Source organism: Peromyscus eremicus, chromosome 14 (genome assembly GCF_949786415.1).
Source record: "Peromyscus eremicus chromosome 14, PerEre_H2_v1, whole genome shotgun sequence".
Classification (NCBI taxonomy): Eukaryota; Metazoa; Chordata; class Mammalia; order Rodentia; family Cricetidae; genus Peromyscus; species Peromyscus eremicus.
Genome location: NC_081430.1, coordinates 40,249,233 through 40,265,783, shown reverse-complemented (window position 1 = coordinate 40,265,783; position 16,551 = coordinate 40,249,233). Strand labels below are relative to the sequence as shown.

The 16,551-nt window shown below is 40.4% G+C and overlaps 1 protein-coding gene across 1 annotated transcript in view; it reads right to left on the bottom strand.

Annotated features, from left to right (window-relative positions):
* Positions 1-16,551, bottom strand: part of Tshr (thyroid stimulating hormone receptor) — a 121,304-nt gene that overhangs the window by 57,309 nt on the left and 47,444 nt on the right. The gene's annotated exons all lie outside the window — the stretch shown is intronic.

The following is a 16,551-nucleotide window of genomic DNA, read 5'->3' as shown; positions in this document are numbered from 1 at the left end:
TAATTACAAAGAATACCTTTCTCAGAAGTGTGGTGACATTTACAACACAAACAAAACCGACAAAAACATTGTGATTTCTCCTCCAGTAAAATAAGAACTGAGAATGTGAGACTGATGCAGAAAATGAATCCTCAAGCGTCATCTATGGATTGGCAGTGGAGTAATAAACTTTGTCCAACGTTACACTGCATTTGTGTCCCTACGGTCTGCTCATTAGAATGTCAAGTCTACTGTAGTATGACAATAACTGATGACAAGCTAATGCTTTCCCAGAACCATAAGTCATCTTTGTTGGACCTGCAAATTGAAGGTATAGCATTCCCCAACTTTCCTTTCTGGGACTCCTCATCAGGAAGAAAGCATCTTCAAATATTCCAGTATGATTCTTCATGTAGGTGTTGCATTTTTTTAAAATTTTTTTTCTTTACATAGTGATTACTTGAATAGAATCTTGTATGGAAAAGGTGTTCCCAGTGTCCCAATCCACTTTGCAAAAGACAATGATGTGTCCCATTAATCATCTCTGCCCATGTTTAGTTTTGCCCTTGAACACTGGAAATCACACATTAGTCACTTACTAACTTACATATAGATAATAGACTAATATAGTGCATCTTTCTTCCTAGATTGCCAGGTTGTTTCTCTATGATCTTTGTTTCCTCTTCCTCCCTTTCTTTCTTTTCTTCCTTTCTTCCATCTGTGCTTTCTTTGGACTGCTTCTGTTAGCGGTACTTGAAAAATATCTGGAACATGCTTGATCAAAATGCCAGTAGGCCAGCTTAGAGTGTGAAAGGACTTAGGAACTTTAGTGAAATCGAGGGTAGGTGAATGAAAGAGGTACATTTTTTAACCTCTTCTCAACCTCTGAGCATTTGACTATGAAGTTCAATGTTGCTTTAATATTAAGAAATCACACGCCTTTAATCCCAGCACTCGGGAGGCAGAGGCAGATGAATCTCTGAGTTCAAGGCCAGCATGGTCTATAGAGTGAGTTCCAGAATGGCCAGGGTGACACAAAGAAACCCTGTTTCATAAAAAAAAAAAAAAGGGTGATGGGGTGGAGGGAGAGGAAGAAATTCAGTGTTTGAGTGGTTTGAGTGGCACCTTAATCTAGCTGTGTGGTGTTTTAATTTGTCATTACAATAATGCAACTTTATTATTAAAGGAATAAAAAAGGAAAGAAATTCAGATCCCATAAATTGCCTTCATTTGAAGTTATATCGCCTTAACTGGGATGATTAAAAGCTTATTGATGCTGATCCAGGATTCTGGAGCTAAAAAGACATGAGAACAACTTGTTCTATTAAAATCACTGTGTAAAAATTGGGCCATGCAGAAGGAAAACAAAGGATAACATGCACACCTGTTGGGTATTACGAAAAGAGGTTGAGCTGCTCAAGTCCGTAGGTGGTCTTACAGAGCTGCCCTACAGCAAACATTCTGAGAGCCTCCTTTCATAAGATTTCACATTGCTGGCAAGATATATGGACCTAAACTGCAACTTTCACTGACTAAAAATTAGGGCACTTAGCCTTATCCAAAGGAGAGAAATAGGTCAGGTTTGGGGGGGGTGTACATTTATAATTCTAGTATCCAGGAAGATGGGGCAGGACAATTGTGGATTTCAGCCCAGATGGGGTACATATTGAGAACTGTTCAAAATAATAATAATAATAATAATAATAATAATAATAATTTTAAAAATAGATAATATATGCCAAATTAAATGGAAGTTAAAATAAAGTTGAAATGGCTTTTAGCAGTTTGATGAGGAACAGAAATAGCATATAAATAAAATTTAATATTTTTCAATTGTATTTATATACTTTCCGGGAGAGAGAGAGAGAGAGAGAGAGAGAGAGAGAGAGAGAGAGAATATTATGTGTATGTGACTGTGAGTTTATGTGCACCATGTGCATGCACCTGTGGAGGCCAGGAGGGGGTCATGGATCCCATGGAACTAGACTTACAGATGGTTATGAGCCACCATGTGGGTGTGAACCTGGGTCCTTTGCAAGAGCAGCCAATGCTCTTATTAACTACTGATCTATCTCTCCAGCCCCATAATACCTGTTTCTTAACATATTCCTTTTCTCAAGCACAAAACCTTATATACACTTAAATCTGAACAAGTTATTCTTTCTTCTGCGTCTGTCTGCTTCTATCTATTTCTGTCTGCTTATCTGTCTGTCTCTTTTACTCATACACATGTATATACAGACCAATACAAATTATATACTTTTGAGCGGCTGTCTTAGTAACAATACAGTAGGTTCAATAAATCTTCTAGGAGAGTAAAGAAAGTGGTGCCAGTCATCTTAGATGAAGATGAAAATAAATAGCCTATTTGTTGAGTGAATTTAATGCAGTGATAATCATAAAACAGACTGATTTCAATAACATTAAATGAAGTGTCAGAATGAAAAACGATCACATAAATTCAAATTCAATAACAATCTAATTTACAAGTTTTTTTGCTGTGCATATTCACAGTAATGTATAGATGAAATACAAAAGCACCTCTGCAACTTTTAATTCATTTATTTTTACTTTTAGTATAAATAGTCTTGTTGCCTCTCTAAAATTCACCTCATATTTGCATACACTCGCTTTCTTTCCTAATTTGAAAAGTTTGATGAACTCCAACAAACACTTTGAAAGGATCACTTCCCAATGCTTATCCAGACATTTGAATTTCTTCAGCTAAAGATAAAAAAGATAGGTGAAACTATGGCACCTAATTAATGAAATAATGAAGATACAATGTCTACATTCATATCTCATATTCTGATTTTTGTCTTCATAAGACAAGCCTGGAGACCAAGCTGTGTCCTGTTCTAAGTTGCTGTTCTGTCCTAAGTTCCATATTGTGGGATAGTGGCTTTGGGCTGTGTGCCTTGCCCTGGCTCCACTTTGAGTGCAAATGCAGAGGTAGGGTGACTGTACATCCTGATTGTGCAAATAAATGCTCACCACCTGTCCAGATTGTACCACAAGGCACAAGGTGCTAACTCATTCACACAAGTAAAAAAATTACCCCCATGCCCATGCACACGTGGCAGCACACTGGGAACATGTGAGCATATCAGAAAAGCCAGGGCCATGAATTTACTGAACACACCAGACATAATTTCTCACTTATGACCATAAAAGGAGCGCACCCTAAGACTGAGTCATAGGGGACAGTGACTTGTCACCTGGTCACTTGTGAGCCTTATCCAGGACAGTCACCACAATGATGGATTGTCGCCTCCATCCCCTGGCTCCAGCTTGAGGGCAGTCTGTTTTGCCCGCTTTCAAAGTGACCCTCCAAAGGTCTTCTTGACCAGGAACTGCACTGGTAACTCTGCCTTCAGCAGCTCTCAGCCTGCTCTGCAGTTCACGGGACTTCTGTGGACCATGAAAACTCTGTAACCCATTTGTAGCCATTTCTTCAGCCTTAACGTCGTTGTGGGAAGTGGAATGTGTGATCTGAGAGTTAACATTAGTAATTTAGATTGGAATAAAAGCCCACTGATCTCCAGTGGCCACATTATCCAGCAAAAGCACCGCTAATCGCTGAGTTATGGCCAACAAAATAGATCTAGTTCATGAACATACACATTGTGACATCATGGAGAGGTTAACCTGCCCATCTATATCTGTGAAACGGCACATTCACAGTGTGAGAGTGTGCGTGAAAATTCCTGAAAAGAACCTGTGTCTGTCTGTGAACAAAAACCTCCTGGAAGGAGTTTCTGTGTCTGCAGAGACTGGTGGACCAATTTGGAGTTTCAATACTGCGGAGAGATTGGAATTTTGCAGGTTCAGAGGCTAATTCCTTGCTCCACCCTGTATGTGAACTAATGCCTCGTGACAGTAAATACAAACCTCTTAGGAGCTATTTACTTAGCAGAGCACTAGCTTTCACCAATGCAAGAGCTAAGAATGACACCAGATAGCGTCTTGGGCCTGTAAAATAGCTTCCCCATCTCATTGTACCTGCCTCTCTGGTACCCACCAATGGATTTTAAACTTGCCTTGATTTATGACTTTCTTTGTTCTTTAAAACTATAAAATCTTCATGAAACTGCTGCCACGTTGGAACATGGAATTTAGGAATTTAGATAAATCTGCGTTCCTGGGCCACGGTTGCTCATAATGGCTCCAGAATAAACTCTCTCTCATTCTTTCTGAAATGAGAGCTGTGGTTTTTTTTTAGTCGACAAGTCAGCAAAGGAGCACACATCACTAAAACACGAGGATTCCTTGGTGACACCCAATTGTTCCTCCAAGCCTCAGCAGTATCCCCAGGGAAGTTTTGCGGCTACATTGTGTGTCTCAGTTCACAGCTGGAGCTCAGTGGCTGGACAATCTCTCCATTGCCTACATTCCCAACAGCTAACTTTTTATTCAAAGAATTTTCAGACACCCTGATTACAGCTTTAGGGATAGGATAAAACAAAACAAAATTAAAAAAAAAAATCAAACAACAAAACTCCAAGAATGATTACTGATTACCCAAAATATTTTATCTTAATTTCAGAATATATTTTGAGTATTTGTGGAGAAAGAAGTACATATGTACTTTACACCAAAAATGTTAGCAAAACTTCTGGATGTTTCTGTATTATATAAATAGCCAACAGCAAGCCATTTGTTTTTGATGGAAATACGCAGGTGCTGAAGAATTACTGCTTTTCATTTGCCTCTGATGATTCAGAATAAATTTAACAGAAAAGATCAGCAAAAATAGAAATAGTTTTTTCTAAAATAGAATTAAAACAACTCTCAGGACACTTACTTGCTGCTCATAGTGCGAGTGTTTACTATCGATGATTCAGCATTAGCATCATGTGTAAACTCACTGGGAAAAACTTCACAGCTCCAATTTCATATCCTCGGTGAATTTCATAATTGCATAGTTAAGTTGGCAGTAAGACATAGAAATGATAAGTGTGAAGGAATATAAGCCGGTGACGCAATTTAAACGTAGTTTTCTATGATATACTTAACAATGGATGGCCACTGAGCACGGAACAGAGTCAATTGTTTCCTTAGGGCCTTCTTATGTGAATCAAAACTACTATGAAAACAACTCTATAAAAGGTTTCCAAATGGAGTCAGGAGTCCGTTCCGCATCAGCTGCACCATCCTAGTTGCTGCCTGTGAAGGACCAAACTAGCCACTGGTCTAATGGTCACGCTGTCCATCTCTGGCTTTGTTGTTGTCTCTGGTACCTTCTCTTTGGAGTCACCCTCTGACGGGTAAGCATCTTCATGACAAGAGTTGAAAATGACTGGAGCCACTGCTAACTTCACAAAACAAGTTGCCCTCACGAAGGAGGGTACTTATCTGTCACGGTGAGGCTGCACTCTTGAACTAATCACTTTATGGGAACCAGACGGAGACCCTCCAAGAATAAGGATTCTTCAACCCATCTTGCAGACCCAAAAGGAAACAATGAGCTAGACCATACCTGATCGAGAATACGTACTTATGCACACCGTTCCCCCCTCCCAGTCCATCAGCTCTTCATGAGGCTCACGTTAGTACCTCAAATTGGGTTGGAGGGTCACCGAACCCCTTTAGAGTCTCCTTTTCCCAATGTAATCATGTTGACTAAATCTCTTTTCTCCATTACTGTTCTTGACTTGGTGTGCTGGAGGCAGCTGGAACAGTTGGAACTCCCGGAGGCAAGGCTTTTGATCCACTGCAACAGTAACACTTACAGTTTGAACTTTGGTCACAGCTCTCAGTCACAAATATTTGAAGTGACCAGAATTACAAATATATTGTAGCCAAAGGCTCAAAATGTATATAAAGAGATTTTGGGTCTCTTGTCTTACAGATGTTCAGTTTGTCTGCTTCTCCTGATAGTCCAATTGCCCTTTAATTTCCCATCAACCCTGCCTTCTTGGGAACACCAATTCAGAACCATCTGAACCTGTAAGTCCTGGGTCATAATTCCTAAGGGTGACAAACATTCTGTGTTTCTTATTTAATTAATAAGACGGTTGGTTACATCTACAAGGTTTTTACAGGGGTGAGGAGGCGGGGGAGCATAAGACATCTGCATGAAAGTTATACATTGGGAGGGAGAAAAAGATTTGAATTTCTTGTTGTAGGGGTTTGAATGATAATGGCCACATAGTCCATATGCTGGAATAATTGGTCCCCAGTTGGTGCAAGGAAGTGTAGACATGATGAGGGAGGTGTGCCACTGGGGGAAGGCTTTGAGGTTTTAAAAGATTTCTCCCATTCCTAGGTGACTCTCTATCTGACTGGTAGTTGTGTCTCAAGATGTGAACTCCCGGCTACTGCTCTCCCACAGCGCCTGTGTACCTGCTGCCACTCTGCTGGCCATGGACACTAACCCTCTCGAACGCTAAGCCCAAAATCAAGCTTTCTTTTATGAATTGCCTTGGACATGGTGTCTTATCACAACAGTGGAATAGTAACTAAGATACTTGTCTTAAACACAAGTTTTTATAGTATTTCATAGAAAATAGTCATATTTAATGATTCTTTCATAGAGAAGCTATGAAGTTTGTGTGTTCTCTCTGAAGGTGCAGAAGTTCTCAACCATGAGATAAATTGGCAGGAGAAGGATTAACAGGGGAAAAGCATACAAATTCACAAACATGCAAAAAATATGGAAGCCATAGATGAAGTACAGGACTCCAAGGAGGACTCTTGGAGAGGCAAGTTCAGTGGTTATGGTGGGGTAAGGGAAGGTATCTCCTAACACGAAATAGCAGCTCACATAGTGCCTGGTAGTGGACGATGATCTGATTTTGAATCAGGTGTGATCTCTAATAATCTTCCTGTGAGTTGCTAGGCAGCGAAGGGGGCCTCACAAGCAAACCTCTGCTTGAATTCGCTGTTGCTCCACTGACTTGGTTAGAAGTAAATGTGCTTTACAAATGAACAGCCTTGTGTGTGTGTGTGTGTGTGTGTGTGTGTGTGTGTGTGTGTGTGTTAGAAGACAACCATAGGGTCTCTCACTGCTCTGGAATTGGCCAGGAGGCTAGGCTAGATGGCCAGTGAGTGCCAGAGACCCACCTTTCTCCACCTCCCAATAGCTGGGATTGTAGATACATGCTATCACAGACTCCCCCCCCCCTTTTTTTTTAAATGTGGGTTCTAGGAATTGAACTGCAGTGCTCATGGGCCATATAACAATTTCTACAATTTCAAATACATAATGTGTGTGTGTGTGTGTGTGTGTGTGTGTGTGTGTGTGTGTGCGTGTATGCACCTGTGGGGGATTTGTAGCACGAATCTTAAAAGGTCTTATTAATAAAAACACTCAGAAGCCAGATATTGGGGTGAACGCTGAAAGATCAGAGAAGCAGAACAAGCCACAGTTAACTTCACCTCGCCAGCTTCTCAGCCCATCCTGTTTCCTCAAACTGGAAGCCTCTGAGTCCTCATCCAAATGGATCTCAGCTGAACTGCTGCTAAAAGCCTAAAAACTTAAAAAGCCACTAGTTCCTGGTTTTCACACCTTGTATACCTTTCTGCTTCCTGCCATCATTTCCTGGGATTAAAGGCGTGAGTCACCATGCCTGGTTGTTTCCAGTGTGGCCTTGAACTCACAGAGATCGGAATGTATCTCTGCCTCTGGAATGCTAGGATTAAAGGCGTGTACCACCACTGCCTAACCTCTATGTTTAATATAGTGGCTATTCTGTTCTCTGACCCCCAGATAAGTTTATTGGGGTGCACAATATATCAACCACAGGAATTTAAGTTGACCAGTGCTCTGTGTCACCCATTGCAATGATAAGGAATGTGAAGTACAAGTGAATGCACACAACTGAGTCTAAGGATGTTCTTCGGAATGGCTAAGCCTATGCAGTCTAGTCACAATAAATTTCTCACTTCTTATTCACATGGCATATCTTTATCTCTTGGCAAAGAAGCTAAGAATATTCTGTGATTCTATATCAGATTTATTTGTTTAATAACAAGGTCTGCATCCCAAGGCCTTTCTGTGTATTCAGGGCTGTGCCAATCTGTCAACCAGTATTAAATTAGTCTATATGAACACAGAAAGTATTGGCAATAGAGAGAGAGGGAATTGGTACAAATAATTCATATAGATATTATGAAGTTGGACTAGACAATGTTAGTGCAATCTCAATGTGACATTTATCATTTGCCTGGGGTTTATTTTGTGAGATGAAATTCTTCATGGTGAATATGTTTTAATGTGCAATTTCAGTATCCTGTGGCAAGCTGTGTACCAGTCATGGGGTTTCAGATCAGGACTGCGGACCAAGTTAGATCATGCATGCAAACACCTGGGATGATTTGCATATAGATTACTTTTAAATAAGAACGAATTTCAAATCTGTATTTTGCTAAACTTTTTTTCTAAATACTGGTAGGAGAGTAGGATTTCCATGCTATGGTTGAACTATTTGCCAATAATATAAAAACTGCAGGAGATAGCTACGGTGTAAAGTAAAACATTGTAACTTAAATGGAGCTATAGACCACTAGGAATTCAAGTGTGCCTGTGAGACATGATTTTGGGACAGACAGAGTTTCCATTTGGGATTGGTTTGACCCTTAGAAAACCAAGCAATAGTTCAATAGATTTGACTTGTGAAAACTTCGAGGTCAGGGCCATCAGGGGAAGAACTATTCTTTCACAACTCGTGGGTTATGTCTCCAGGTAGCTGAAAATATCAAAAATTTATTTCACTATTAAGTGTGACTTTTTTATTAAAATGTTTTTCTTAGTTATTTACATTAAGAGATGGAAATGTTAAAGCATGTGCTTCAGGGTTTACAGATTCAGCCTCACACACCTGCCACCACCTTGACTCATAACCCACCTGGTTGACCTTGAGTGACACTAGCTAGATTCTCCTGCGTAGCTTCCCAGAACATATAGACAGAATCCATTAGGGTGCTTTGTGGAGCTTTACAACTAGTCTCTGTGTCTTAGCCACTTTTCTATTGTTGTGAAGAGACACCATGACCAAGGCAACTTATAAAAGAAAGCATTTAATTGGGGGCTGGCTTACAGTTTTGGTCCACCACCACAGGAAGCATGACAGCAAGCAAGTAGACATGGTGCTGGAACACTAGCTGAGAGCTTACATCTCATTTACAAGAAGGTGGCAGAGAGGGAAAGAGAGATGGCCTGGCTTGGGCTTTTGAAAGCTCAGAGCCTCCCCCCACCTCCCAGCCCCCATGACACACCTCCTCCAATAAGGCCACACCTCCAAATCCTTCCTAAATAGTTCACCAAGTGGGAATCAACACACAAATATATGAGCCTATGGGGGCCATTCTCATTCAAAGCATCCCACTCTGGCTCTAGGGATATATCTAACTCTAAGGCATAACCTAATGATAATCCAGGTATATTCCAGCTAGAAGAAATCACTTTTGTCCTAATCCATAAACATGTCCATATTTCTAATCCAAGTTGGTGGAGATTCAAATGGTCTTGCTACCATACAGGACTATACTTCTCCTACAGGACTATATATTCTCCTATTTTTATTTGTGCTGAAATGTGATTTTATTTGTATGTTAATAAATAAAGTTGTCTGGGGGTCAGAGCTAATAGCAAGCCATTTAACAGAAGTCTGGCAGTGGTAGCACACGCCCTTAATCCTGAACACATGACAGGCACATCTCTGTGTGTTCAAGGATACAGCCAGCATGGAGACACACACCTTTAGTCTCAGTACCAACCATAGAGACCTGGAGGTCTGTATAGACAGGCAGTAATGAGGAGGTTATGTGGTTGGGTTTACAACCAATGAGAAAGCAGAACAGAAAGTCAATAAAAAGACAGACACACAGGAAGTAGGTCTCTTTCTCAGGGGAAGGATGACAGCAACAGCGGGTGGTAAGAAGGTGGTCTCAGCTTTTGGCTACTGCTCTCTGGTCTCTGGGCTTTTAACTCTGCATTTGGCTCTGTGTTTCTTATTTAATAAAACAGTTTATAATTACATCTACATTCTCCCCACCAATTGTACTCTGAAATCCTGCATCTGTCCATTTCTGTTTCTTTAGTATCATGCTCCTTGGTTCAGGTCCTTTTTAAACTAGGAATGGGGTCTTCTGGAACACTTATCAACTAAATATTACAAAACTATAAAATTTAAGAAGGAAATGTGTATTATATTTACTAGTACAGTTTTCATAACTTTATAGTTATCATTGTGTCCCTGGTTTGAACAGGAGTACAGATCTATGTGGTATAAATCTTCTCCAAGGAAGAAGTTATGCTGGTGTTTAGGTAGAAGCTCCACTCCTACTGATTACCATCCATGGTACTAGGTCATATTCTGCATACCACTGGAGGAGAAAGATAATTGCCAATATCACTCAGCTCCAAACTCTGCAACCTCCAAAAGTGACATGCCCGCAAGACACTGATGCAACAGTGGTTCAAATGTTATGGCAGTAACCAACTGCTTTAAAAAAAACGTGTTTAAGTCCCACTCCATGAGACAGAACCCATTCCTGACACTGTTAAAGTGCCCAAGCACCTGAGACTAGACTGGTCATGGGCCTAGGGGGAAACTTAATATTATTCTTCTGATAAAAGAATATAGCAATAAAAGGACTCCTAACCACACTGTTAATACTCATAGATCTGTGCCTCGTTCAATCTATATCAGAGGATCTTCTTCTAGCAGTGGATGGGAATTAACGCAGAAACCTACAACTGAACACTGTGTAGAGAGTAAGGGACTTTGAAGCACTTAGTCATAAATGCAATGTCTTCATCAAACTCTCCCCTTGGGGCTCAGGGATCTATGTGAAAGAGGAGGCAGAAGGATTGTTGTAGTGGGTAGCCATTCCAGCTTTGATCTGGAAGTTCCAACCCCCATTGAGACTTCAGCAACTGTCACGCCTACAAGGCAGGGCCAAGGGAGGCACCTGGGGACCCGAGATCTGGATCCACGGACACTCTCTCCGTTCCAGGACCCTGGATGGTGGAGGTGGACCAAGCAGAGCTCCAGAGAACACTGCTGGACTGTGATACACCTTCTCCAGACCCCGTGACCTACCTATCCCTTAATTTGTAAGTTACGCCATTAAATAAATCTCCTTTTAACTACGTGGAGTGGCCTTAATAATTTTACCAATAGATTGTAAAAGACAAAGGTGACAGATGACGCCAAGAAAGCAGAATCTTTCAGATACAACAGGGCTGACTCGAATATGAACTTACAGAGACTGTGGCAACACACACAAAACCTGCACAGGTCCAAGCCAGCCGGGGTCTCAGCACTGAAAAGGAGAAGTGGACATGGAATTCCAAGAAGCTATGTGTAGTTGATGCCCAATGACAAAGGGAAAATCCATTTTCTCTAACAGAGTGTCACTGAGTGCACCAACCACACATCAGGGCAGTCACTAAGCCCCAAACAAACTTAATGCTATTTCTGTGGCCTTTTTGTTGCATTTTGCTTTGTCTTGTCTTTTTTTGTGTGTCTTATTGGTCTTTTGCTTGTTTGCTTTGATTTTTATTTTTGTGTTTCTCTGTTGTTTATTTTTGTTTCTTCTTTATGGTTTTTTGTTTGTTGGTTTTTGAGACAGTTTCTCTGTGTAGCCCTGGCTGTCCTGGACTTGGTCTGTAGACCAGGTTGGCCTTCAACTCGGAGATCTGCCTGCCTCTGCTTCTTGAGAACAGGGATTAAAGACATTCACCACCACCGCCCAGTGTGTGTGTGTGTGTGTGTGTGTGTGTGTGTGTGTGTGTGTGTGTGTGTGTTTTAAGAGAAAGAAAGAAAAAGAACATAAAGTCAGGTTAGGTAGGAAGGTGGGTAGGATCCTAGAGCAATTGGAGGAGGGGAAAACATGACCAAAATATGAAAAAAACATAAAAAAATGCAATAAAAGGATAAATCTCCAAGAACTGTTTTCAGGTAAGATCTGAAGGCTTCTGTTTATTGGAAGGGTATGAAGGGTCCAGAAATGGTGGTAAAGGGGGCATGGTCATGAGTTAGAGGCCAGGACTCTCTAAACTGAAATTAAATGAAGAGTTGTGATAGTGTCTCCCCTCCTCAGTTAGATATTCTGAGATGGCAAAGTAGACATGAAAGTGAATTCAACTGTACAAAACCCTGTCGATGATCAGTAATGATAATGTAAGGGATCTTATCTAAAATGGCGATTCTGGACATCCTGGCACATGCTTGTAATCTCAGTCTTCGAGAGCAGAGGCAAGAGCGTAGTAAGTTCGTTAGTCTCATCTACATGGGCTAGCCTGCACTAAATAACTTCCTTTCTCCAAAGAAAATCAAGGGCTGAAGATGGAGTTTAGTCGCAGAGCCTTTGTCTAGCCCCCATAAGACCCTGGATTGGATCTTCATAACAATAATAACAACACTGTTCATAGCTACAGCTGACACTCTGTTTTCTTCTAAAAAATGGCAGTCTTGGCTTTGGCACAGTCTTGTCTCTGTCCCCCCCCCCCACCTACTCACATAGTCTTGGCAGTTTGAAAGTTTACCACCTCTTGTTAAAATTTAAGAGCATTGCATTTGAATTATATCTAGGGAGAAGAGGCTTGGCTCAAGGATCTTTCACATTCATCAGCACAGTGAGCAAGATATTCAAGAGAACATGCATGTATTTATCATCTATATGTGTTACCCAGAGGCAAGCGGTTGAGGAAGTGAGTAGTAGAGTGTACGTGTGTATGTGTTGTTGGTTGTTGCCACTGTTGTTACTTGGAATAAAAATAATTTTATTTTAAAATGACAAAGAAGAAAGTTCTTATTCTTAATTTGCATTTCAAGTGTTAACAGGTCTGCATAAATTAACTTTCATTAGTGTTAACAGGTCTGCATAAATTAACTTTCATCACTGTTCTTGCGTTTCAATTGTTTGGCATTAACCTCAAACCACATCTTCATCTTACCCACATTTCTTATTACTCTTTAAGTCATGCATGCAAATTTAAGTTTCTGTTTTCTTTCTGGCAGAAGAACTTCCTTTAATGTGGTTTGATTCTCTCCCCTCTCCCTTCCTTCCTCCCTTTCGCTTTTTTCCTTTTAAACACAGTCTACTGGCAATGACTTTGCTAAGTCTTTGCTCATTTAAAGGAGTTTCTCTTCAGCTTCCATATGGAAAGATATCTTCACTGGGCATTTAACGGTCTAGAAAGGCAGACTTATTTACTTCTAATGCTTTAAATACTATTACCTTTTAGTTCACGTGGCTTTTTGACAACATATGTTTTTACTCTTGGTAGACAATGGAAGCATACAGTTTTTCCTGGCTACTATTACAACCACTTTATACTGATTTATAGCAACTCAATTGCATATACCCCATTATAGTCTTCTTTTCATTTATTCTTTTTTAGATTTTATAGAGTTTGTGAATTTAGAATCACCAGATTTGGAAAATTTTGGTTTGTGATCACTCTAAGCTTTTTCCTTTATTTTGTTTCTTTCTCACCTTCTTAGGGTTAGTTATGTGGAGCTGGGTGGTGGTGCATGCCTTTAATCCCAGCGCTCAGGGAGCAGAGGCAGGCAGATCTCTGTGAGTTCGAGGCCAGCCTGGTCTGCAGAGTGACTTTCAGGACAGCTGGGGCTACAGAGAAAAACCCTGTCTCAAAACCAATCAAACCAACAAACAAAAAGATCTAGTTATATGTAAGTTAGGTCACTAGATAGATATTACCCAGATCATCGATGCGTCTTTAAATTTTTTAAAGATACAATATTTTTATTAATTCTTTGAGGATTTCAAACAATATGTTTGATCATATACACCCTCTACTTCTCCAGCTCCTCCCAGATCCATCTTCATCTCTCTAGCATCCCACATAACACCCTAACTTCATGTACTTTGAAAAAGTAACCCGAAGAGTCCAACTTGTGCTACCCACATACTCATGAATGAGAGGCCTTCCTTTGGAGTATGGTCCACCTACTAGGAGCCAAACCTTTAGAAAAAAATGGAATCTTTCTCCCTAGATGCTATCAGTGGTCCATAGTTCCTTAGAGGTGAGAGCTCAGGAGCCCTTCCCCCATCATGCTAGAATCTAGACAGGCTGAGCTGAATCCCCATGGGAGACTTTGCCTTGGAGGAGGTGGGAATGGGGGGTGGGTTGGCGAGGGGAGGCTGGGGGGTGGGAGGAGGGAGGACAGGGAAATCCGTGGCTGATATGTAAAATTAAATTAATTATAAAATAAAAGAAAAAAAGAAAGAAAAATTCTTTTAATCACATTTATTTTTATTTATATATGTGTGTATATATACATGTGCACACATGCTACAGCATGCATGTGGAAGTCATAAGACAACCTGTAGAAATTGCTTCTCTCTTTCCTCATGGGGGTCCCAGGGATAGAACTCAGGTAGTGAGGCTTGGTGGCAAGTGCTTTTAGCCACTGTGCCATCTTGTAGGCCCTTTTATGTTTTTTTGAGCCTTTTTCCTCTTTATGTTTAATTTTAGATTACTTTCAGTACCTAAGTTTCTAACTTTTGATTCATTTTCTTTCTGTAGTGTTTAATTCTTTAAATCCTGTCTATGCTTTTATTTTATATATTACTAACCTTAGCTACCCTACTTGAGTCTTCTTTGGAGTTTCTATTTTTTTTCCTTATTATAGTCATTCTTTATTTTATTATGGTTTGGAAGGCTTAACACAGATGTTTTGATGCCATGGTTTGTGAAGTTATCACTATCATCTGGGCTTGTTGAGATGTAATGGCATTTTCTCTTACTTGCGAATCAGACTTTTCTTTTAATTTTTACTCCTACTATATAGAGAAGTAAGACAGTATGATAAATTCTATTGGGAGGGGGCTTTCTGAGTTAGATGGACACAAATTCATCTCTCTTTGAACTGGGATCGCTCTGAGTTTTGTTTGGCCACAGCATGCTCTAGGAGTGGAGTTCTGGGATTCTGAGGTTTGATAAGAAGCCATGCTGCTTCTGTGAGAGTCCCTTGGGGAATTTCTTCTGGGAGTTTGGCTCTGCTCTGTTAGTGTAACTACCCAGAGACAGCCATGCAGAGAAGCCGCAGAGGAGCTGCCAAAGTGCCACCTGGGACTGGCATTCAGATGAGTGTCACTAAGGCTGCCAACATGTAAATGAAGCCATCTCGGGCTCTCCAGCCAAGGCTGCTTGTCACATGAACGCCACTAAGAGAATGCTGTTGGTGCCGTGAGAGCAAGCCAACTCTCCTTCATAGTACAGAAGTAAACGTAATGAAGTAGTTCTTATTTTAAATCGCTACATTTTGGAGCAAGTTCTTATGTGGCAACAGAGAACAAAAATGTCCTATATTCAACATTGTTTACATAGACAGTTTGCATTTATGAAATTACTCATTGGACTTTGAGCTTTCTGAACCATTCAGAAAATGTGGAATTCATTGAATTTGTTTTCATCACCAGAACGGTGATGGCAGAGGAGAGATGGTCTTTATATGCTTACTTTTAGAATGTCTACTTGGAAGAAAGGAAGAGATTGTACATATAATGGTTTTCTTTCATTGTTTTCTTTCATTAGATTAAAAAGTGTTTAGGATATGTATTCAGTCTCCAGATACAATTCAGTCTCCAGATACAATGTGCATAGTTTTCCTGATTTTTCTTGACAACCTTCTGGGTTTGTTTAATCAAACACTTGAACACACCCCACAGTTAGTCAACTGAGTATTGTTTAGTTGTCTGTAATTTTCAGTTTTCCTCGTCTTTATAACATCTCTTAAAATTCTTCCCCTGCCACTACAAACATGAGTGAAACAAACACTGTTCACTCTTGATCACTAAGCAAAATGAAAGAAGGGAGGGAGGAGGGGAGGGAGAGAGACTTGAAATATCCAGACAAGGGAATGTAAACAAATGATGGCACATCCACTCAGTGAAATAGCATTCTGCCATTCAAGTTTCTCTAAAAGATATCTGAAAAAAAAAATCAGATGAATAATTCCTTCCAAAGCACAACTATAGGATCACCAACTAGATGATGCTTAGTTGCCTGTACAGGTTAGTTTCCCATCTCCTTCACCCCTGCAGAAAAAGAATAGACAGGTTTGCAAGACGGAGACTTATGCAGGGAATCCTGGGACTCTTGATTCTGTAGAAAGAAACTTGGAGCTTTTCCTGATTATTTTATTCATCCACACAAGTAGCCAGCACTTCCTGCTTCTCCAAACACTTCAGCTTTCACAGATAGGCCTAAAAATTTATGACGCTACAGTTTTATATAAAAAGGCAGCAAATGGGCATGTCCCTTAGGAAAAACCCCTCTATCATAAAAGGAAAGTATCATCAGCAAAGTGTTCATTGATTTGTTCCATGTGCTCCAACCAAAACATATTGCCTACTGATAATCTTGATTATAACGAAAAACATGACTGTAAAAGCACTGTGGTGGTCTGAATGAAAATAACCCCATAGACTCATATGGAATGACATTATTAGAGGTGTGGCCTTGTTGGAGTAGGTGTGACTTTGTTAAAAGAAGTGTGACACTGGGGGATGGGCTTTGAGTTTTCAGAAGCCCAAGCCAGGCCTAGTGGCTCAGTCTTACTTCCTGCTGCCTGAGGATCCAGATGTAGAACT